We start from the raw sequence: 21,358 nt of genomic DNA, 5'->3' as shown, positions 1-21,358 counted from the left end.
CACAAGTGAGGTATCATTTTTATCGGGAGACGTGGGGGAACGCTGGGTGGAAGGAAATTTGTGGCTCCTCTCAGATTCCAGAACTTTCTGCCACAGAAATGTGAGGAACATGTGTTTTTTTAGCCAAATTTTGAGGTTTGCAAAGGATTCTGGGTAACAGAACCTGGTCTGAGCCACACAAGTCACCCCTCCTTGGATTCCCCTAGGTCTCTAGTTTTCAGAAATGTACAGGTTTGGTAGGTTTCCCTAGGTGCCGGCTGAGCTAGAGGCCAAAATCTACAGGTAGTCACTTTGCTAAAAACAGCTCTGTTTTCTGTGATATGTCCACGTTGTGTTTTGGGGCATATCCTGTCGCGGGCGCTAGGCCTACCCACACAAGTGAGGTATCATTTTTATCGGGAGACGTGGGGGAACGCTGGGTGGAAGGAAATTTGTGGCTCCTCTCAGATTCCAGAACTTTCTGCCACAGAAATGTGAGGAACATGTGTTTTTTTAGCCAAATTTTGAGGTTTGCAAAGGATTCTGGGTAACAGAACCTGGTCCGAGCCACACAAGTCACCCCTCCTTTGATTCCCCTAGGTCTCTAGTTTTCAGAAATGTACAGGTTTGGTAGGTTTCCCTAGGTGCCGGCTGAGCTAGAGGCCAAAATCTACAGGTAGTCACTTTGCTAAAAACAGCTCTGTTTTCTGTGATATGTCCACGTTGTGTTTTGGGGCATATCCTGTCGCGGGCGCTAGGCCTACCCACACAAGTGAGGTATCATTTTTATCGGGAGACGTGGGGAAACGCTGGGTGGAAGGAAATTTGTGGCTCCTCTCAGATTCAGAACTTTCTGCCACAGAAATGTGAGGAACATGTGTTTTTTTAGCCAAATTTTGAGATTTGCAAAAGATTCTGGGTAACAGAACCTGGTCCGAGCCCCGCAAGTCACCCCTCCTTGGATTCCCCTAGGTCTCTAGTTTTCAGAAATGCACAGGTTTGGTAGGTTTCCCTAGGTGGCGGCTGAGCTAGAGGCCAAAATCTACAGGTAGTCACTTTGCTAAAAACAGCTCTGTTTTCTGTGATATGTCCACGTTGTGTTTTGGGGCATATCCTGTCGCGGGCGCTAGGCCTACCCACACAAGTGAGGTATCATTTCTATCGGGAGACGTGGGGGAACGCTGGGTGGAAGGAAATTTGTGGCTCCTCTCAGATTCCAGACATTTCTGCCACAGAAATGTGAGGAACATGTGTTTTTTTAGCCAAATTGTGAGGTTTGCAAAGGATTCTGGGTAACAGAACCTGGTCCGAGCCCCGCAAGTCACCCCTCCTTGGATTCCCCTAGGTCTCTAGTTTTCAGAAATGCACAGGTTTGGTAGGTTTCCCTAGGTGGCGGCTGAGCTAGAGGCCAAAATCTACAGGTAGTCACTTTGCTAAAAACAGCTCTGTTTTCTGTGATATGTCCACGTTGTGTTTTGGGGCATATCCTGTCGCGGGCGCTAGGCCTACCCACACAAGTGAGGTATCATTTTTATCGGGAGACGTGGGGGAACGCTGGGTGGAAGGAAATTTGTGGCTCCTCTCAGATTCCAGAACTTTCTGCCACAGAAATGTGAGGAACATGTGTTTTTTTAGCCAAATTTTGAGATTTGCAAAGGATTCTGGGTAACAGAACCTGGTCCGAGCCCCGCAAGTCACCCCTCCTTGGATTCCCCTAGGTCTTTAGTTTTCAGAAATGCACAGGTTTGGTAGGTTTCCCTAGGTGGCGGCTGAGCTAGAGGCCAAAATCTACAGGTAGTCACTTTGCTAAAAACAGCTCTGTTTTCTGTGATATGTCCACGTTGTGTTTTGGGGCATATCCTGTCGCGGGCGCTAGGCCTACCCACACAAGTGAGGTATAATTTTTATCGGGAGACATGGGGGAACGCTGGGTGGAAGGAAATTTGTGGCTCCTCTCAGATTCCAGAACTTTCTGCCACAGAAATGTGAGGAACATGTGTTTTTTTAGCCAAATTTTGAGGTTTGCAAAGGATTCTGGGTAACAGAACCTGGTCCGAGCCCCGCAAGTCACCCCTCCTTGGATTCCCCTAGGTCTCTAGTTTTCAGAAATGCACAGGTTTGGTAGGTTTCCCTAGGTGGCGGCTGAGCTAGAGGCCAAAATCTACAGGTAGTCACTTTGCTAAAAACAGCTCTGTTTTCTGTGATATGTCCACGTTGTGTTTTGGGGCATATCCTGTCGCGGGCGCTAGGCCTACCCACACAAGTGAGGTATCATTTTTATCGGGAGACGTGGGGGAACGCTGGGTGGAAGGAAATTTGTGGCTCCTCTCAGATTCCAGAACTTTCTGCCACAGAAATGTGAGGAACATGTGTTTTTTTAGCCAAATTTTGAGGTTTGCAAAGGATTCTGGGTAACAGAACCTGGTCCGAGCCCCGCAAGTCACCCCTCCTTGGATTCCCCTAGGTCTCTAGTTTTCAGAAATGCACAGGTTTGGTGGGTTTCCCTAGGTGGCGGCTGAGCTAGAGGCCAAAATCTACAGGTAGTCACTTTGCTAAAAACAGCTCTGTTTTCTGTGATACGTCCACGTTGTGTTTTGGGGTATATCCTGTCGCGGGCGCTAGGCCTACCCACACAAGTGAGGTATCATTTTTATCGGGAGACGTGGGGGAACGCTGGGTGGAAGGAAATTTGTGGCTCCTCTCAGATTCCAGAACTTTCTGCCACAGAAATGTGAGGAACATGTGTTTTTTTAGCCAAATTTTGAGGTTTGCAAAGGATTCTGGGTAACAGAACCTGGTCCGAGCCCCGCAAGTCACCCCTCCTTGGATTCCCCTAGGTCTCTAGTTTTCAGAAATGCACAGGTTTGGTAGGTTTCCCTAGGTGGCGGCTGAGCTAGAGGCCAAAATCTACTGGTAGTCACTTTGCTAAAAACAGCTCTGTTTTCTGTGATGTGTCCATGTTGTGTTTTGGGGCATATCCTGTCGCGGGTGCTAGGCCTACCCACACAAGTGAGGTACCATTTTTATCGGGAGACTTGGGGGAACATAGATTAGCAAAACAAGTACTATTGCCCCTTGTCTTTCTCTACATTTTTTCCTTCCAAATATAGGAGTGTGTGTAAAAAAGACATCTATTTGAGAAATTCCCTGTAATTCACGTGCTACTATGGTCACCCCGGAATTCAGAGATGTGCAAATAACCACTGCTCCTCAACACCTTATCTTGTGCCCTTTTTGGAAATGCAAAGGTTTTCTTGATAGCAATTTTTTACTCCTTATATTTCAGCAAATGAATTGCTGTATACCCGGTATAGAATGAAAACGCACTGCAGGGTGCAGCTCATTTATTGGCTCTGGGTTCCTCGGGTTCTTGATGAACCTACAAGCCCTATATATCCCCGCAACCGGAGGAGTCCAGCAGACGTAACGGTATATTGCTTTCGATAATCTGACATTGCAGGGAAAAGTTACAGAGTAAAACGTAGAGAAAAATTGATGGTTTTTTCACCTCAATTTCAATATTTTTCTTTTTCAGCTGTTATTTTCTGTAGGAAACCCTTGTAGGATCTACACAAATGACCCCTTGCTGAATTCAGAATTTTGTCTACTTTTCAGAAATGTTTAGGTTTTTGGGATCCAGCATTGGTTTCATGACCATTCCTGTCACTGACTGGAAGGGGGCTGAAAGCACAAAAAATTGCACAAATGGGGTATGCCCCAGTAAAATGCCAAAATTGTGTTGAAAAATTGGGTTTTCTGATTCAAGTCTGCCTGTTCCTGAAAGCTGGGAAGCTGCTGAGTTTAGCACCGCAAACCCTTTGTTGATTCCATTTTCAGGGGAAAAACCACAAGCCTTCTTCTGCAGCCACTTTTTCCAATTTTTTTGAAAAAAACGAAATTTTCACTGTATTTTGGCCAATTTCTTGGCCTCCTTCAAGGGAACCCACAAAGTCTGGGTACCTCTAGAATCCCTAGGATGTTGGAAAAAAAGGACGCAAATTTGGCTTGGTTAGCTTATGTGGACAAAAAGTTATGAGGGCCTAAGCGCGAGCTGCCCCAAATAGGCAAAAAAAGGCCCGGCACAGGAGGGGGAAAAGGCCTGGCAGCGAAGGGGTTAAAGTAGCACTGTTTAGCACTGGTCTCTTTAATGGCTACTGGCTGCGGTGAGAAAAAAAAAGTTGATCAGGAAATACCAATGAATGGATGGAGGTTTGCTGTCCCTTGCAGGCCTCCTTCCCGCCAATTGCCGCTGATTACAAGGGGTTCATACTGCGTACTGGCAAATGAATATTGATTAAACAGCACATTCTGCGATCCCCTACAGTTCAGTAGTTTGTGTACCAACCAATTAGTACATAGGTCGGTTGGCAAAATCATATTGCATTCGCAAAAACTCATAGCACAACTTGCGACCACTTTTTGTAAATGTAATCTTTGTACATGAGGCCAAAAGTGGCAGTTGGCTGGATTTGCTCTGAGAAGGTTTTGCTGTGGGACTAAAGAGTATATTTTACAGCACAGTGATCCAAATATATTGACTGAAAATCAGTAGCATCTCGAGAATTTCAAATGGTATTCCAGCACCTGGATGTCTATCATGAGCATTACACCTCAGAACGCTTCTTAAGGGTACATTTCTAGAGGAGTAAACATGTTTTCAAAGGGCCGTTAAAGCTAAAGTGTACCTTAACCCACATTATTGTGCTTAACAGTCATGAATTTTCATAACACTTTAGCCCATAGGTCTTCAAACTTGGGGGCGGACCACCTAGGAGGGCCTCAAGTGAATTTGGGGGGCTCGCGGAACTCTGACCAAAAGAAACATTATGCAGATAACAGTGCTTTGTTTTAAGCAGAAAAAATGCATTTCATTTTTAAAAAGGTAACAGAACTTAACTGCAATGTTTAAATAAGTCTAGACGTATTTATTTAAACATTCCCAAATTAATAGAATAATTATAATTTCTGAGGGGGGTCTGATGATTATTTTTTTTCCACTGCGGGGTGCGGCATTAATACGTTTGAAATCCATTGCTTTAGACTATCTGTTGAGCGAACGTTTATCTCTTATAACTTCTTTTCCAACAGCTACCCAATAAATTTAAACTGTGACTAGAAAAGTCTTTAAACATCTATCTATCCATCTATCTATCTATCTATCTATCTATCTATCTATCTATCTATCTATCTATCTATCTATCTATCTATCTATCTATATTAAATGAAAACAAGAGAGGAATTACTTTTTAAAAATCAGTGTGCCAATGAGAATACAGCAACCAATAAATCTCCTCCGAGACTCTTTTCTGAATACAATCATCAACATCTATCATTGAAGAACATTTTACAGCGTAATTGGCATGTGTTACAAAAAGATCAACATATAAAAAGAGAAAGTGGTCAAGATCCACAAATCACATATCGGAAGACTTACTCATTAGGGGATCATCTGACTAAGAGTCTGTTTGTCGATAATGAGAATAAAAGGAACATATTGTGGTTGGCCGCAAAGAGGATGGGATTTTGGAAATGTGGTCGGTGTAAGGCCTGTAAATATGCTGTGAATATGCAGAGCTTTAAAACGTTTGAAGGAAGAAAGTGTTTGATCAGAGACAGAATCACGTGTGAAACTGAATATACGATCTATGTTATTGAATGTGGCTGCCAGAAGAAATATGTAGGCAGCACTATTCATAAACTAAAGATTAGGTTTTGCAACATCTCAGAGCCATTTAAAACCAAGATAGATCTTATCCTTTGGCCAAACACTTTTGGGATGTACATGGAGGAGATTGTAGAACCCTAACCTTCTATAGGATTAGATCGATCAAATTAGGTCCCAGATTGGGTGACAGGGCGCTAGAATTAAGACAGATGGAATCAAAGATAATTTTATTGCTTGGCTCAGAGAATCCTTGGGGACAGAATCTTGATGCTGAATTATATGTGCATTTATAAAGGAAGATGTTGATAGTATATTTTATTAGAATATTGGGGATAAAAGGTGACTTGCCAGGGCTGTTTATATATACTCCTCCTATGTTTTTATCTGATATATTGGTTACAATTTCCAGGATATATAGAAAAATGCAGATTATATATATTCTATACTGAGATGTGTCATATGTTGAGAGTAGAAACTAGGTTTGCTGAGACTGAATATTATATATTTATGGTATTTTTTCACAATGATATTTCACCTTTTTTAGATGGCACTTTATTTAGTATGATGTAGTGTTTTTAAACTTTGATGTTTCCTGTTTATTAGGTCATGTAGAGCTATTTGAGTTCACAACTGGCTTGGATCCATCGTAATGTATTTATATATCTGAGGTTAATAGAATATGTCAGTACAAGTTATATGCTAAGGTTATTATGAGATTGCTTCCATTGGATTGAATGCACATTGTCACTTTGAAAAAGAAAAAAGAAAAGAAATGCATTCTATGTATATCATACTATTGCAATACACATATTTTCCATTTAGCCCATTGATGGATATAGCTAGAAGTGGGTCATCAACTTATTTATATTAAGGAGGTACATTTGTACAAAGCATCACCCATATAAATATGAGATAAGTTTTGCTTAAGGACAAGCATAAGGTCACTTTAAAAATATATTATACATATCAAGATATTGAGACAGGCATATCATTTGAGAATTGGATGTTACAGGTTATGTAATAGACTGGTCAGTTTATTTGTGATTTTTTCTGATAACATTATGCACTTGTCACTTTATCTTCATAAAGTATATTATTTGGACACATATGGAGAATGGTGATCTGATATCTATGTATGTATCTACATTAATAGATTAGAGATTGAAGGAACTGCATATGCAATTTGTAATATAATAATGTGATATGTATTTATTTAGTTACTTTTATCTTATATTATGATTCATTTGATAACAATTATGTTTATGATATAATTGATATATGTTTATCGCTATTTGATTATTGGGAAGTAGGAATTAATGCGACATTGGCTTAATATGATTAAGAGTATATACTTTTACAAGATGGCCGCTCCAGTGATCAACACCTTGCAATGGTAAAAATAGATAAGGGACTAGCATGCTATTTGAGGAGGTTTTGGACTGTGGGGGGAGTGTTCAGTAGAAGGTGTCAGCCAAAACGAGTTGACATTCCAGTTTTGTTTGGAAGCAGCACTGTACTTGCACTTTATTTGGAATAAATTGACAAGCATTTATGAATTGGAAGATCGTTTTTTTGTGGTGGCAGCGGCATAATTATTCTTTGGTGCAGCCGTATGATGAGTGAAATCTCATCCGTCTGGAAGAAGATATATATATATATATATATATATATATATATATATAATATATATATATATATTTAGCGACAGAACCTTGCAACAAGGACGAGCACAGACACCAGTGTGCAGGGTGCATGGTGTACAAAACAGAGCTTCTTAACAAAACTTCACCAACACTTTTTGGCCATAGCCTTGATCACGGTCGATGTTCGTAGTTAAGGCAACCATTTTTAAATGTGTAATTTACAAAACAGCGAAAGAGGACTACAATGAAATGATAGACAGAAGCGATGTGTAAACAAAGAACCACCAGACATTACGACATCCATAATTATGCATAACATTTCAATCAAGTTAGCTACAAAAAACTTTTAGCAAAATGCGTGAATATAATAATCTCTGATTTGTTCATATTTTATATTGTGCCCATAAAACTAGTAATATATAAACAAGCACATTATTTTGAGCAACATTTTTCCAAAGCATTAGCTAATTGTTTGAGGTAAACAGTTACTGTGTAATACAAAATATCCTTCAAAATCACCATTGCAAATAGACCAAATTCACATGAGAGTACCGCCGCCATCTTGAAGTGTGCCCGTTCTGTCAAAACCATCATATCGTTCAATGTCCTAATGATAAAAAGTGTTTCAAATATATCGAGACAACACTTATTTGGAATGTCCCCATATCCTCAAAGATGAGCCCGATTTTAAATTAACCCTAATAGTTTCAAGCAAACAATTCATGTACAATACAAGATATCCTTCGAATGCACAATTGTACATACTCCAAAGACACTTAAGAGTATAAGAGCCATCTTGAGGTGGGTCCATATCATCAAGAACATTACATCGTTCAATGTACTGATGTCAAACAATATTTAAATGTACACAAAAGTCACATATTACAATGTATTCACAGCACCATAACTCAACATATACTTAATTGTTTCAAAATATTTAACCAAATGCATTGTTTTCTACCTCCACTGCAATGGTGTCCATGCCTAGGTGAAAAAAAATTGTGAGCATTAATTAGATCTAAGGAAGCTCATTTTTTCCAAATAGGTTTAATAATTCCTAGGACTGTTTATCGCTCTGTTCTGCAAAAAGAGTTCCCCAATAGTCCTGGGAAGGGATGTCACACTTACCCCTAATCCTGTATGCTGCACTGATTTGTCTTGCCCACGTTGGCATATGTAACGTCTCCTGCCCTAATGGGCATCATTCAGAGATTACCATACTAGGTTCAAAGGATGCCTGACAGAATTGACACTATAACTCTGGAATATAAAATACATAAGCCATTAAACCAAGGTCATAAATGTGTCCTACCACAAATCATGCTGAGCTATCTCCCTGTCTAATTCAACTATATTTCTAGGTGTTTCAAGACGAGTTGATATTTGAAAAAAAACAAAACAAATATATTTTTGGATAAAACCTCAACCACCGAAAACAAACCAAAATTGCATCTTAAAGCTTTCAGAAAAGAAACATGCAATGTCTATAAAAAAATGGACAATTCATATATATGAATCTCTAAAACAGGACCACTTACATGGGTATATTTATGCACAAAATGTTCTTCACTTGAGTTGAGCGTATGAGGGCAAAGCACCCAAAAGTTTATGATGTACTTAAACTCCAAAATGTGTAACTGTTTCTCTCTGACACCCCCACATATGTTTGGAGGAACACCATCAATCACTACAAATCTAAATAGTTTTGCATTACTATTGTGTGTTGCAGCAAAGTGTCTGGCAACAGGATATGCCCTGTTCATTTTTTTGATAGCTCTCATATGTTCAAAGACTCTTTTCCTGGTCTTATGGATGGTGCGGCCAACATATATTTTGTCACAAGGACATATCAGACAGTAGACACAATAATCAGTATTGCGCGTGCAAGTCTTTTTAATATGATGGAATCTATATGTGGCTGCAATCCACAACTTGCTGCAACTGTTATTGTGTGTGCATACCTTACAATTCATGCAACAGAAAAAAAACGGGTTTCATGTTATAGTTATGACTGGCTTTAGAGGTAATATGATTGATACTGAAAGAATCACGTAGTTCTCTACTCTATCAGAAAGTGATCTGATTGGTGTTGTGTATGGCTTCGGCTATATGTTCATCAGTTTTAAGAACTTCTCAATACTTCTAAAAAATTCTCAGAATCTGTGGTGCTTGCTGGGAAAATTTAGTAATACATTTTACTGTATCTTCATTCCCGGTTGTTGCTTTTAGTGAAATCAACAATTTGGATCTGCCCAAAGCCTCAACACGTTCAGTTGCCTGTTTAATGTTTTTTTTACTGTATCCTCTTGCCCTGAATCTCCCGTTTATTACTTATTTTTCATATTCACATTCTGATGGAGTGCTGCTTATTATTTTGGCTCTAAGTAATTTGCCATAAGGAATGCTATGAACAAGAGTTTTGGGGTCAAACTGGTTGCAAAAATTAACCCATTCCCTGCTGTACTTTTACGCTGTAGCTTGGTATTTATTTTACCATTATCAACATATACCTCCACATCTGAAAAATCAACCCTTTATTTGTTTGCTTAGCTGTAAACTACAAATTGTAACTATTAGAGTTAATTTTCCTTACAAACTGTTCACCAGATGTCACATCCCCTTTCCAAATTACAAAAACATCATCTATGAACCTTGTCCATAGAACCACATGATCCTCTAATGCAGGAATATCACCTAGCTGGGGGCGAATCTGTCCCTTGAACCGTCTTGTAAAGGTTGTGATCAAAAAGAAAATAATTGTTAGTAAGATTAAATTGAATCATGTCTATAAACATTTCGGAGCATAGAACTAATGATGGAGATTTGTCCCTAAGGACATCTCGAACTGCCGAAATACCCAGCTTGTGTTGTATACTAGTATAAAGACTGGTCACATCCAGTGTCATCATTAAGTAATCATCTTCCCATTAAATATCATCTATGATTGTGAGGAAGTGTGTTGTATCTGTCAAGTCTGCAGGCAAAGCAGTTAGAAAAGGCCTCAAATAATGATCTATAAACTTAGAAGCTTTTTCAGCTAAGGAGCCTATTGCCGATACTATAGGTCTGCCTGGGGGGTCAATAGGGTTCTTGTGTAATGAGTACTCCCCCATTCCAGGAGGCCCTGATCTTTCTATTCAGTTAGCATCCCAATGTAATTCTTGTTAGCCTCATGTAATGCCTGAGAGTTGGAAAGCTCCGGGTCCTTCAGCTGTCTTAGACCCTGTGCCAAATACTGTTTTTCGAGAGTACCACTATGTTCCCACCCTTGTCAAATTCCCTGATAACAATGATAGTATCATTTTTCAAATTAGTTAAGGCCTCCCATTGATTAGATGTTAAATTATGGTGGCCTATGCCATAACTGAGAGTTCTCATCTTTTTTATGTCATTCAAAACTACTTTCTCAAATACTTCCAGTGCCTCACACTGCCTTTGTGGCATTAATATGAATTAAGGTTTGGGAAATATACGCAAGCCAGGAAGGGTACCCTCTATCTTGCCTTTATGGACCTTAGTTGTGCCTTCGATAAGGTAAATCGGTCCATATTTTGGGAAAGGTTAAGTCAGCTAGGGATGGATCCTGACATTCTGGAATTGCTTCGGTACCTCCACTCAGGATCAGTTGCCAATGTGAGGGTGGGGACAAATGGGGAACTCTCAGAGAATTTTAGGCTCACCAAGGGCGTTCGCCAGGGGTGTGTGTTGGCCCCTACTCTGTTCCTCCTATATACTAATGGATTGTCAGATTTTTTGGTGGAGAACTGTAGGGATGTTCCAAAGGTGAATGGCACTAGTGTCCCGGTATTGACATATGCGGATGCTGCGGTCCTTATGGCCCGCACCATGAATAGTCTTCGCAAAGCTGTTAGAGCCTATGCATCTTTTATGTCAGGCTTGGGCCTAGAGATAAACTATAAGAAATCACATTTTATGGTATGTGATAAATCTCTGAGCAGGGTTGGGGAGCTAAAGGTCGATGACCAAACTATTAGTAGGGTCAATGAATTCCCATATTTAGGGGTAATCTTTGATGACAAAGGCTCATGGAAACCCTCTATTGCTAGAAGGAGTATGCTTTTCCATGCCTCAGTTGGTGCTACTTTTGATTTTGCTGTTAGAGTAGGTAGCAAACCCATTAAGCCTCTGCTTAGGCAAAAACGTCTCCCTGTCCTGTTGTATGGTGCAGCACTTTGGGGGTATATGGACACCCGAGTGCCCCTTATTGAAGAAAATCGTTTCTGTAGAAGACTATTGGGCGTTGGCCAAAATACCTCTGGCTTTTGCTTGCATTTAGAATTAGATCTTGAGTGTGTGCAAGATATTATTCAGTTGGCTCCCCTTTTGTTATGGATTTTGATTTGGAGAAACAAACTTGCTATTTTAAATAGAGAGATCCTAAGGGATTGTTTGGGTTGTGACAATATAAAGTGCATTCCCTGGCTGATGTACATAAGAAAAGTAGTACAGGAGCTGGGGCGGCCGGATCTGTTTTACTCTCCCGAGGGTCTGACTAGCCAGGATAAAAATTGGGTGAAGGAGAATTTTTTAAAGAATTCGGAGGGCTGAACGAGAGGGAAAGGAATTAGGGAAACAATCGGTCAGGGATTTTATTATGCTAAAGATGGGGGTGGGACCGGAGCCCTATCTTCTAGCAATAAATGACCTGAGGGAAAGGACTCTGATTACCCGATTTCGGGTGGGGGTCATTAGAAATAATCTTTGCTTTCCGTTAGGTCAGTATGGTGAAAAATCTATCAGACCGTGTCCCTGTGACGGGGTGTCCCTGAAGACCTTGTCCCATTTTACATTATTATGCACCTTTTAGAAGTCATTTTTTACTACCTCTACTGAGGCCAAAGGGATTTGTGCAATTTCACCCTGCTTTTATATGGTTGCAAATGGCCTGAGATTCATTGGTATGGAGGGGTTTGGGGTTGTTTTTGAGGGGAGCCATTACTTGGCGTAATAACCTAGAGTTTTTTTTAGGTGCGTTTTAGATTATTATTTCTGAAAATGATGTTTGATCTGTTTTTAAATTAGATTATTGTGATTTTATTGTTTTATTGATACCATGGATATTTATTGTTGTTTATGTAATCTAAGGGTTGATTTATTTTATACCGAATAAAGTTTGTGTGAATTAAGGGTTGAAATTACATGTATCACTAAGACCAATGTCAATTGCCCCAATCAATTAGATTCAATATTGGATCTTCATGTCCTTCCCTTGCTTTGTCTAGCTGGTTCAATTCATGTAGGGGCAGATATAAGAGCACCTAGTGCCTCCTTGCCCCACATTAGTGTAATTGTTTTTACGCTAATGTGGCCCAATGAGGCCATAATTGCCACGCCAGATTTACGAAGTGGCGCAATACATGCATTGAGCCACTTTGTAACCCTTTGCGCTACATCCTACCTGCGCCAGGCATAATGTGTGCAAAGGGGGCGTTCCCCCATTAGTGGGGCCGAACAAATGGCACAAAGAAATCTGAGAGATTTATTTGCACCATTTTTTCGGCACTGTTAACGCCTGCTCAGAGCAGGCATTAAAAGGAGGCAGACCATTGTTTACAATGGGTCTTAATGGGCTTTGCAGGATTAGCGTAAACATTTTTTACGCTAATCCTGAAAAGCTCTGAACTAACGTAAAAACTATTGATGCCAGTTCCCTAACTGCTGCCATGGTGTGCCGTATCTTAGATGCGACGCACACATGGTGGCGTTAGGGGGGTGCTAAAAAAGTGGCGCTGCACTGTGTGCAGCACCACTTTTCTTAAATCTGGCCCCTAGTGTTTCAATATCACTCATACATAAATTATTGAGAGTGGGGACTTTGTTAAATTGTAAATCTGTTTTAAGCTGTGTGGCAAACCATTCTTTAAGTTGAGTTTGCGCAAAAACAAGAAAAAGTCTGTTCTAGTTTGAGAAAAGTTCAACTTGGCAGTAAGGCAGAATGACAAACCCAATGATAACAGATCTATTTCCCCTTAGGACAGTACACGTGCTGAAAGATTTACCACATTCATTGGGTTTGCTGTTTGCACCTTGTTCTTGTGACCACAGGCAAGTCTACGTTTTTGCGCTCTTGTCTTAGCTTGTTTGTTCCTCCAGGTCCACTGTGTGCTCCTCTGCTCCTCCCCTTTCAGTGATTTTGTTTCCCATATTTCTCTGTCCTTCCTTGGTTCAACAGTTGATACTGCCTAAAAAAATGCATCCTTTGATTTACTTCAATTCTGGTATTTTGGATCAAAAACACAGTCTCTCAGCGTACCGACTGTGGGATTCCTAAGCGCCAGTGGTGCTGAGGAGCAGCCTTATGCCATACGCTGCTTTATTTTTTAACAAGTCGGCCTCCCCATTCAGGTGACAGAAGTCGTGGCACTCAGTGGAATCTAATGCAGAAAGATTTATTTAAAGAATGGCAGTGTCGTCAACACGTTTCGGCACAGGCTATGCCTTTATCACGAAGTTGGTTGAGACTCACTCAGTGCAATATAAACAAAACCAGTGACAAAATTGAAAAAGGACAAAACAAGCATACAACAGGGTCCAGCCATCGTGGAACAGAGTATTATACATCCAACTTAAAACTATTATATGTAATAAACACTCACAGTACTACCCCATTCACGATATTTCACAGAGTGCCAAGACTTCATTCACCTGTATCAGGAGGCCAACTTGTTCACAGGTAAAGTGGCGTATGGCATAACGATGCACCACCGGCGCTTAGAAACCCAGTGGGCAGCACGCTGAGAGACTGCGTTTATATATATATATATATATTTATGTGTATATATATATTACCTACTGGCGGTCGCCAGTAGGTAGTTATAGTTAGGACCATGTTTCCATAGGAAACGTGTTTTTTGACTTGCCTATATCTTTGGCACCATTTGATGAATCTTCATGAAAGTTCCCCAAAAAATTGTTGCGTGATTTTTGTTTTGCATGGAAAGTTTTGGGGTGATCCGTCAAGTGAGGAGGCCAAGAAAAAGGGAGCTCAAAAAACGTGGCAGTTCCCACTACAGGCCGAACCACTGGACAGAATTACACCACATTTGGCAGAAAGCTAGCTGTTGTTACGCAGATTATGCTTTCACTTCTTTGGAGTAAATCCGTTCAGTAGTTTTTGAGAAATTTATGGAAACTCAAATTTGTATATCTCTGGCTGCAAAGTATTTGCAAATAAAGGCAAGCTCGTGCAGGGAAATGCAGAGTTATGATTGGCTGGCACACTTCAAATCAGGAAGTGTTGGCAGCCATCTTGGGACTTGGCCGAGTTCCAGAAAAAAAGGAAAAATAAAATAAAATGTGCCATTTTAGGGGCGCCCTGACCCCGGTACCAGAGGAATCCCCAGAGTAAAAAGGCATTTAAAAAAATTATCTATTCGCCACGAGATTTGCAAATTTGCGGCAAAAAAATGAAAAAAACCAAGTGTGAGCTCCTGCGCTTGTTTTTTTAATTGGCCCATGGGTGGGTCACGTCCCTGCCCCCCCACAGCTCCGGGGTCCACCACTTCCCTGGAGCTTTTTATTTTTTTATATGCATGGGCCCGCTGCCAACCACTGCCCTGTGGACCACCACCTTCCCAGGGCTTCCATTTTTATGCATTTGGTGGGGCCTGTGCCTCCCTCCCCACTGCCCTGGGGACCACCACCTCCCCAGGGCTTTCTTTTAAAATAGGCCCATGGACCACAACCGTCCCGGGGCAAAGCATAAAAAAACTGAAAGGGGGTCCCTAGGGCCCCCAAGTCTGGGGGCCACCACCCCCGGGGCTATTCTCGTTGGAGGTAGACCGCGCCGCCTTCCCTAATGGAGCCATAGATGGCCCTGGGGACCACAACCACCCAGGGCAGGCTCCTGCTATGTCCCAGGGGTGCCAACCCCTGGGACATAGCTGTTTGCTGTGGCTTGGCGGCAGCACTACAGCCAAGCCACAGCAAACACTCTGCTGTTTGAAAGAGGGACCTTAAAAGCAGGTCCAGCTGTCAAACAGCAGAGCTTTCATATCTGTCCCCTGCGTGCCTGGAAGGGACAGAGATGAAATGCTTCAGCAACCACAGAGCTGCTGTCAAAGCAGCTCCGTGCTTGCTGAAGCAATGGCACTATAGGGGAAGCCTTAAGGTTTCCTCTGCAGTGTCAGAAAGCCCGTAAAGGGCTTTTTGGTATACAAAATAAATTTTACAAAAATAATAATTAAAAGAAATATGTAGGGACCAATGGGGAGCCCTTGAGGGTTCCTCACGGTCCCTGAAAACCCATAAAGAGATCATAAAAAAAGAATAAAGAAATAAACCCCCATTGCTCAGCATGAATGTTGCAGGGAAGTTATAGTTAGGGTCAGAATCTACTCGTACAAAACCATAGAAATTCAGCAGTTACAGCTATAGTTCTTTCAAGTAATGAAAACTCGCACCCCAAGGTAACTATAACTTGCACCTTCGCCATGCAGAGCTAATTACTCGTTATATATATATATATATATATATATATATATATATATATATATATATATGTAAATATATATATGATGTAATTGATGACATATTCTATGTCATCTTTCATATTCTCAATGCAATATTTGCAATTAAAAGTATTGTTGAAACAACTGTGCATGGCGAGAGTGAGTTACAGTTACCTTAGTGTACAAGTTTTCATTACTTGAAAGAAATGTAACTATAACTGCTGAATTTTTATAGTTTTGTAAGAGTAATTTCTGAACCTAACTATAACGCCTCTGCAACCTTTGTTTTTTCAGTGACTATATATATATATATATATATATATATATATATATATATATATATATATATATATATATATTTATAAAGAGAAATAGATAGATGGATAGATAAATAGATAGATAGATAGATAGATAGATAGATAGATAGATGGATAGATGGATAAATGGATGGAATGATAGATAGCGAGATAGATAGCTAGAGAGAGAGAGAGATAGATATTCCTATATTTAAAGATTTTTCTAGTCCCAATTTAAAGTTATTGGGTAACTATTGTAAAAGAAGTTATAAGCGATTAATGTTCGCTTAATTGTTAGACTAAAGCAATGGCTTTAAAATGTTTGAATGCCGCGTCCTTCAGTGGGAAAAAAAATAATCACGGGGCCCCCCTCAGAATTTTTCACAATCATTCTATTAATTAGGGAATGTTTAAATATGTCTGGACATGTTCCCAGGGCAAACCATTCTAAATTAATGAAGGGGGGCCACGCAACCCTCCCATAGCCCTGGGGCCCACACCTCCCCGGGACTTTGCTTTTTTTTTTTTGTGTATGCAGGGGGTGCCTACAGGGCACCTTCATGCCGGGGGACCGCCAGCTCCCTGGCACAAAATGTATAAATGAATAAGAGGGGGTCCTTGCAGCCCCCGCAGCCCTGGGGACCGCCACCTCCCCAAGGCACTGAAAAATATGTATGAGGGCCGGCCCACAGGGCCTGCCCGCACCCCAGGGACCACCAGCTCTCTGTTAAGTAAAGTTCTTGAATGAATGCGGGGGGCCCATGTGGCACCCTGCAGCCCCAGGGACCTCCACCTCCATGGGACTGAAAGAAATGAATATAGGGGGTCCATCGAGGACCCCTGGCCTCAAGCACCACCACCTCCCTGGGGCTGAATTAAACAATGGCGGGGGCTACACAGCCCCTGTCATGGAACCATAGATGGCCCTTTGGGATCGCCCCCCCAGGGCCAGCTCCAGCTACCTCCCAAGGTGTACACCCTCTGGAGGACGCTGTTTACTTTTGCGTGGTGGGGGCTGACAGCTCTCACCAAGTAAAAGCATACTTTTAATCCCGCTTGCAGAAAGCGGAGTTTTCATCTGTTTCCCTGCACGGGAAATAGATAAAAAGCATTGCTCCCGCAAGCAGGGAGCTGCTATTTAAAGTAGCTCCCTGCTTCCGGGAGCAATGCTGGCTGGGACAGCGTGGACCTTAAGGCTCCCCCAGAGGTCCCCCCAAAATAAAAATAAAAGAATAATAATTTTCAAGGTGTCCTTTATGCATCTGTAGTGTAGGAGACGCACCATATATTTACCTAACAAGCTAGAACTTACTAATTAGTGAGTAGAAAGTACTCTAGTTGAGTAGACATTTTGCTCAAAACAACGGCCTCATCTTTGATAAATATGCATGGCAGGATTCATTCTTGTTCTATGCTCATTTTGCAGAAATTAAACCTCAGCGGCAAGCACTTACAGATACAAGCAAAGCAGGTGCCCTTGTTGTAGCTCCACTTCTGTACAGTACTAATCATCCTAACTTTGCGCGCATGGCCAAGGCAAAGCAAGTTTATTTTCTCTGCATTCCACCTTGAAAAGTTATCTGTAATCCTTGATGGAGGTGCTTCATCTTTGTATTTTCCGAGCGCAGTATCACATGTAGTAACTGTGACAAGTGGGTTCTTTCTTTTCAACTGCTGCTGAGACCCAACTTCATTGCACACAGTCAAAGGCTGTGCGTGATGTGGGAAAGGGTGGTTATACGGGGTTGGCCGGTATAGGGTGTTGGCTGTAGCCAGGCCCTGTGACCAACCACCGCCACAGAGTAGGGCCAACCCCCCCTGTGCACAGCTGATGGCCGTGCACAGCACGGAGTTTGGAGGTTATAGGGGGGTTGACTGAAGAGTTTTTTCAGGCAAATATAACTTGTGCCCTAAGGTAACCCGCCATGCGCTGCTAATTACTCCACATATTGCAACCCTCATGACATCTTTGATAACATCATTGATAATGTCAATGTAAGATTTGAAGTAAAATGTTTGAGGAAAAAACTGTGCATGGCGGGTGCGCGAGTTAGTTACCTTAGGGTACGAGTTACAGATACTTGAAATAACTCTAACTATAACTGCTGAATGTCTATGGTTTTCTACGTTTAAAATGTGAGCCTAACTATAATTTCCCAGTAACCTTTGTTTTTTTAAATGAAGATATATATATATATATATATATATATATATATATATATATATATATATATATATATATATACATATATATACTTATATATACATATTAACTTCGCCCAACTGTTCCCGAAATACCGAGGCTCTTCACGTGGCGGTCCGACCAGGGATTCGGGAATTCCATAAATAATGCAAAAACATTTCCTTACAAAATAGAAGAAAAGGTCAGGACACTTCCAGCCAGTTGCAAAAGGCTTACTGTCACACAGAACGTTCCTCCCAACGCGTTTCAGCCGTAGCCTTGTTCACGGATGGGGGAAATGAGCACATTAACCCATTAAATACGCCTATACACCAACATAGAAGACAGACTACTCATATAACAACAAACAAACTACTCATAACGGCAGTGGGCATATTTAAATGGTATATGATGCCTATATTACTCAATCACCTAAATCAAAAGTTTGAGAATTCCCGCAGAGCGAAGTGTCCTGACCTTTTCTTCTATTTTGTAAGGAAATGATTTTGCATTATTTATGGAATTCCCGAATCCCTGGTCGGACCGCCATGTGAAGAGCCTCGATATTTCGGAAACAGTTGGGCGAAGTTATTGTGTACTTTGAGGCTCCTGCAAGAGGACTTTGGGCCTGATTACAACTTTGGATGAGGGTGTTAATCCGTCCCAAATGTGACGGATATACCACCAGCCGTATTACGAGTTCCATAGGATATAATGGACTTGTAATACAACTGGTGGTATATCCGTCACATTTGGGACAGATTAACACCTTCCTCCAAAGTTGTAATCAGGCCCTTTGTCTGTTGTTTGGATTTGAAGCTGGAAGAGAGTGCTGTTTGATTTTATGGACAGCGAGGTTGGTGAAACAATCATTCTATGTGGATCACTGCGGACGCCATATTGGAAGTAACGGGCGGCAGGACGCTGGGTGTGAGCACTGTTGGGAGGGAGCAGTGGGAGATGAACGCTGCCTTGATCCGTGTGAACGCGGGTGATCTTTAAACGGACTGAACTTCAGCGTTTTGAAGTTCTAACGATAAGCGGTGTGCGATGTGTGGTGAATCCGCTACCGAGTGGCTCGCTGTCCTGCGTCTGTTTCCAATCACCTATTGAAATTTTGACGGCAAGCGGTGTGCGGTGTATGTTGAATCCGCTACGGTGTTGCTCGCTGTCCTGCATTTGTCTCCAATCGCTTATTGTTAGAATTCATGCCCAATAAATACAGAATGCACGAGTACATGTAGCAATACTCTAGAAGTCCGAAGTGAGTTCTGTTGTGGGGTGTGTTATTACGGATTTGAGTTGTTTGATATTCTGCTGTGCTGGGGTATACTGTCCCTTCAATAGCGATAGTTACAGATGTGTGCTGACTTGGATTCAGTTATACAGTGCTTCTCCCAGTGTACACTGAAACAATAATAATAAAAATAACCCAAAATAACAGCAACTACTTTCCGGAAGCCAACCTCAGCAACTTGTGCTGTGGAGTGGGCTATATTAGTTCTAATTTGGAATATTTTGAATGCCAACTTCCAGCTTTTCTGTTTGATTAAAAGATACTATGTTCACACAGAGATGGCTTCCTCGTTAGAAGCTTGCAGGAAAGAGAAATCTAGTGAACTCTTTTTTACCCAGGATGATTCAGGTGAAACACAGGGGATACCCTCTGCAGGATCTGCATTGAAATTGCAACTACTCTATGACAAATTGGAAAAGTTACTAAGAAGGGAACTTTCCAAATGGTGGGAGATTGAGTCTCTTTAACAATATATACACAATTCTGACTAATGAGGATTCGGACCCAGAGTTATTGGAGGAGTGGGCTGAAAATGCAAAAGTAAGCTCTCTCAATATGATGAAGATATTGATTAAATATGCCTCTAAGGACAGTGCCAAGATTCTTGAGGAGATAGATAAGGTAACCATGGAAGTTCTGACGATGGTAACACAAGCTACCTTTGATAAGGTAAAAGAAAATGTTGACAAAAAACTCTCTAAATTTGAAGAAGAAATTACCTAAAAAAAAACAGAGAAAATGTATACGGGACTTTAAGGACCATCAATCTGGAAGAATTTTTACCTTTCATCGGAAATATGACTACATGTACTCTGAGGAATATAAGGAACCAACACCTCCGACTGCAGGGGGTAACTCTGGTGTTGACCTACGTGAATCTGAAGAGAGTGATGTCCCGGACAGTAACCTGTCGGACATTTCAGATACCTCCCTTGCAAAACAAATGGAGTCTGATAAAAATACCAAGAGAGCTTATTTTTTTAAACAATTCAGTTTGCTCAACAAACGAAGGGCAGACCAAAAGAAAGATTAATTTCAATCAAGGGGCAGGGGTCGTGGGCTGAGAGGCAGAGGAAGAGGAACCATGCAGCAAAGATACGAAGAAGGAAGAGAAGGTCCCATACCAACAGGAATGACAAAAGGGCACGGAAAATAACATAAGGACTGTAGTCAAACTCTCCAGTAGAACATTGTCGGCTGAGGAGAGTAGTCTTCTAGCTTTGGGCCTGTCTTTCTGTCCTACTAAGGGTTTAGATTATGTTCAGACAAGAATAGATCTTTTCCATTTTGTGAGGAAATTAAAGTTAAAGAAATGGTTTCAAACTAAGGTAACAATGCAATCAGATGTCTTGAAAAGGCCCAAACAAGCAGGCTACGAATCTCGGATATTGACATATTACATACTTTATCTACTTTGGATGAGGATACACAGGCGCATGATGATCCAATTATGAATTTGGAGGTTTTGGGTCTGGAAACAGATATTGCGTGTCCTAGCCCATTTAAACCTAAATCAGTCTTTTTACCAGCTATACAGAGGGATACCATAGAGGTTTTTGAGAGGGATGTGATTAAACAGCTTAAGAAAATTAGGTTTGGCACAGGAAGCAGTAAATTTGATAATCTCTCACCCTTGCAAAGATTGGCGTTGGATAAATTAGCCAAGGATTCGAGTATTGTAATCCGTGAATCAGATAAATGTGGCAATTTTGTTGTTTTAGACAGAAACCAATATTTGCAAGAGGGTGAATGATAGCCCAAAGTGTCAGAATGCTATGCTGTAGCTGAGCAGACAGACTTGAAGTTGTCCACTGTAAAGTACCAT

The sequence above is a fragment of the Pleurodeles waltl genome, chromosome 9 (assembly GCF_031143425.1).
Source record: "Pleurodeles waltl isolate 20211129_DDA chromosome 9, aPleWal1.hap1.20221129, whole genome shotgun sequence".
Taxonomy (NCBI): domain Eukaryota; kingdom Metazoa; phylum Chordata; class Amphibia; order Caudata; family Salamandridae; genus Pleurodeles; species Pleurodeles waltl.
Note: the sequence above shows the minus strand (reverse complement) of the source record.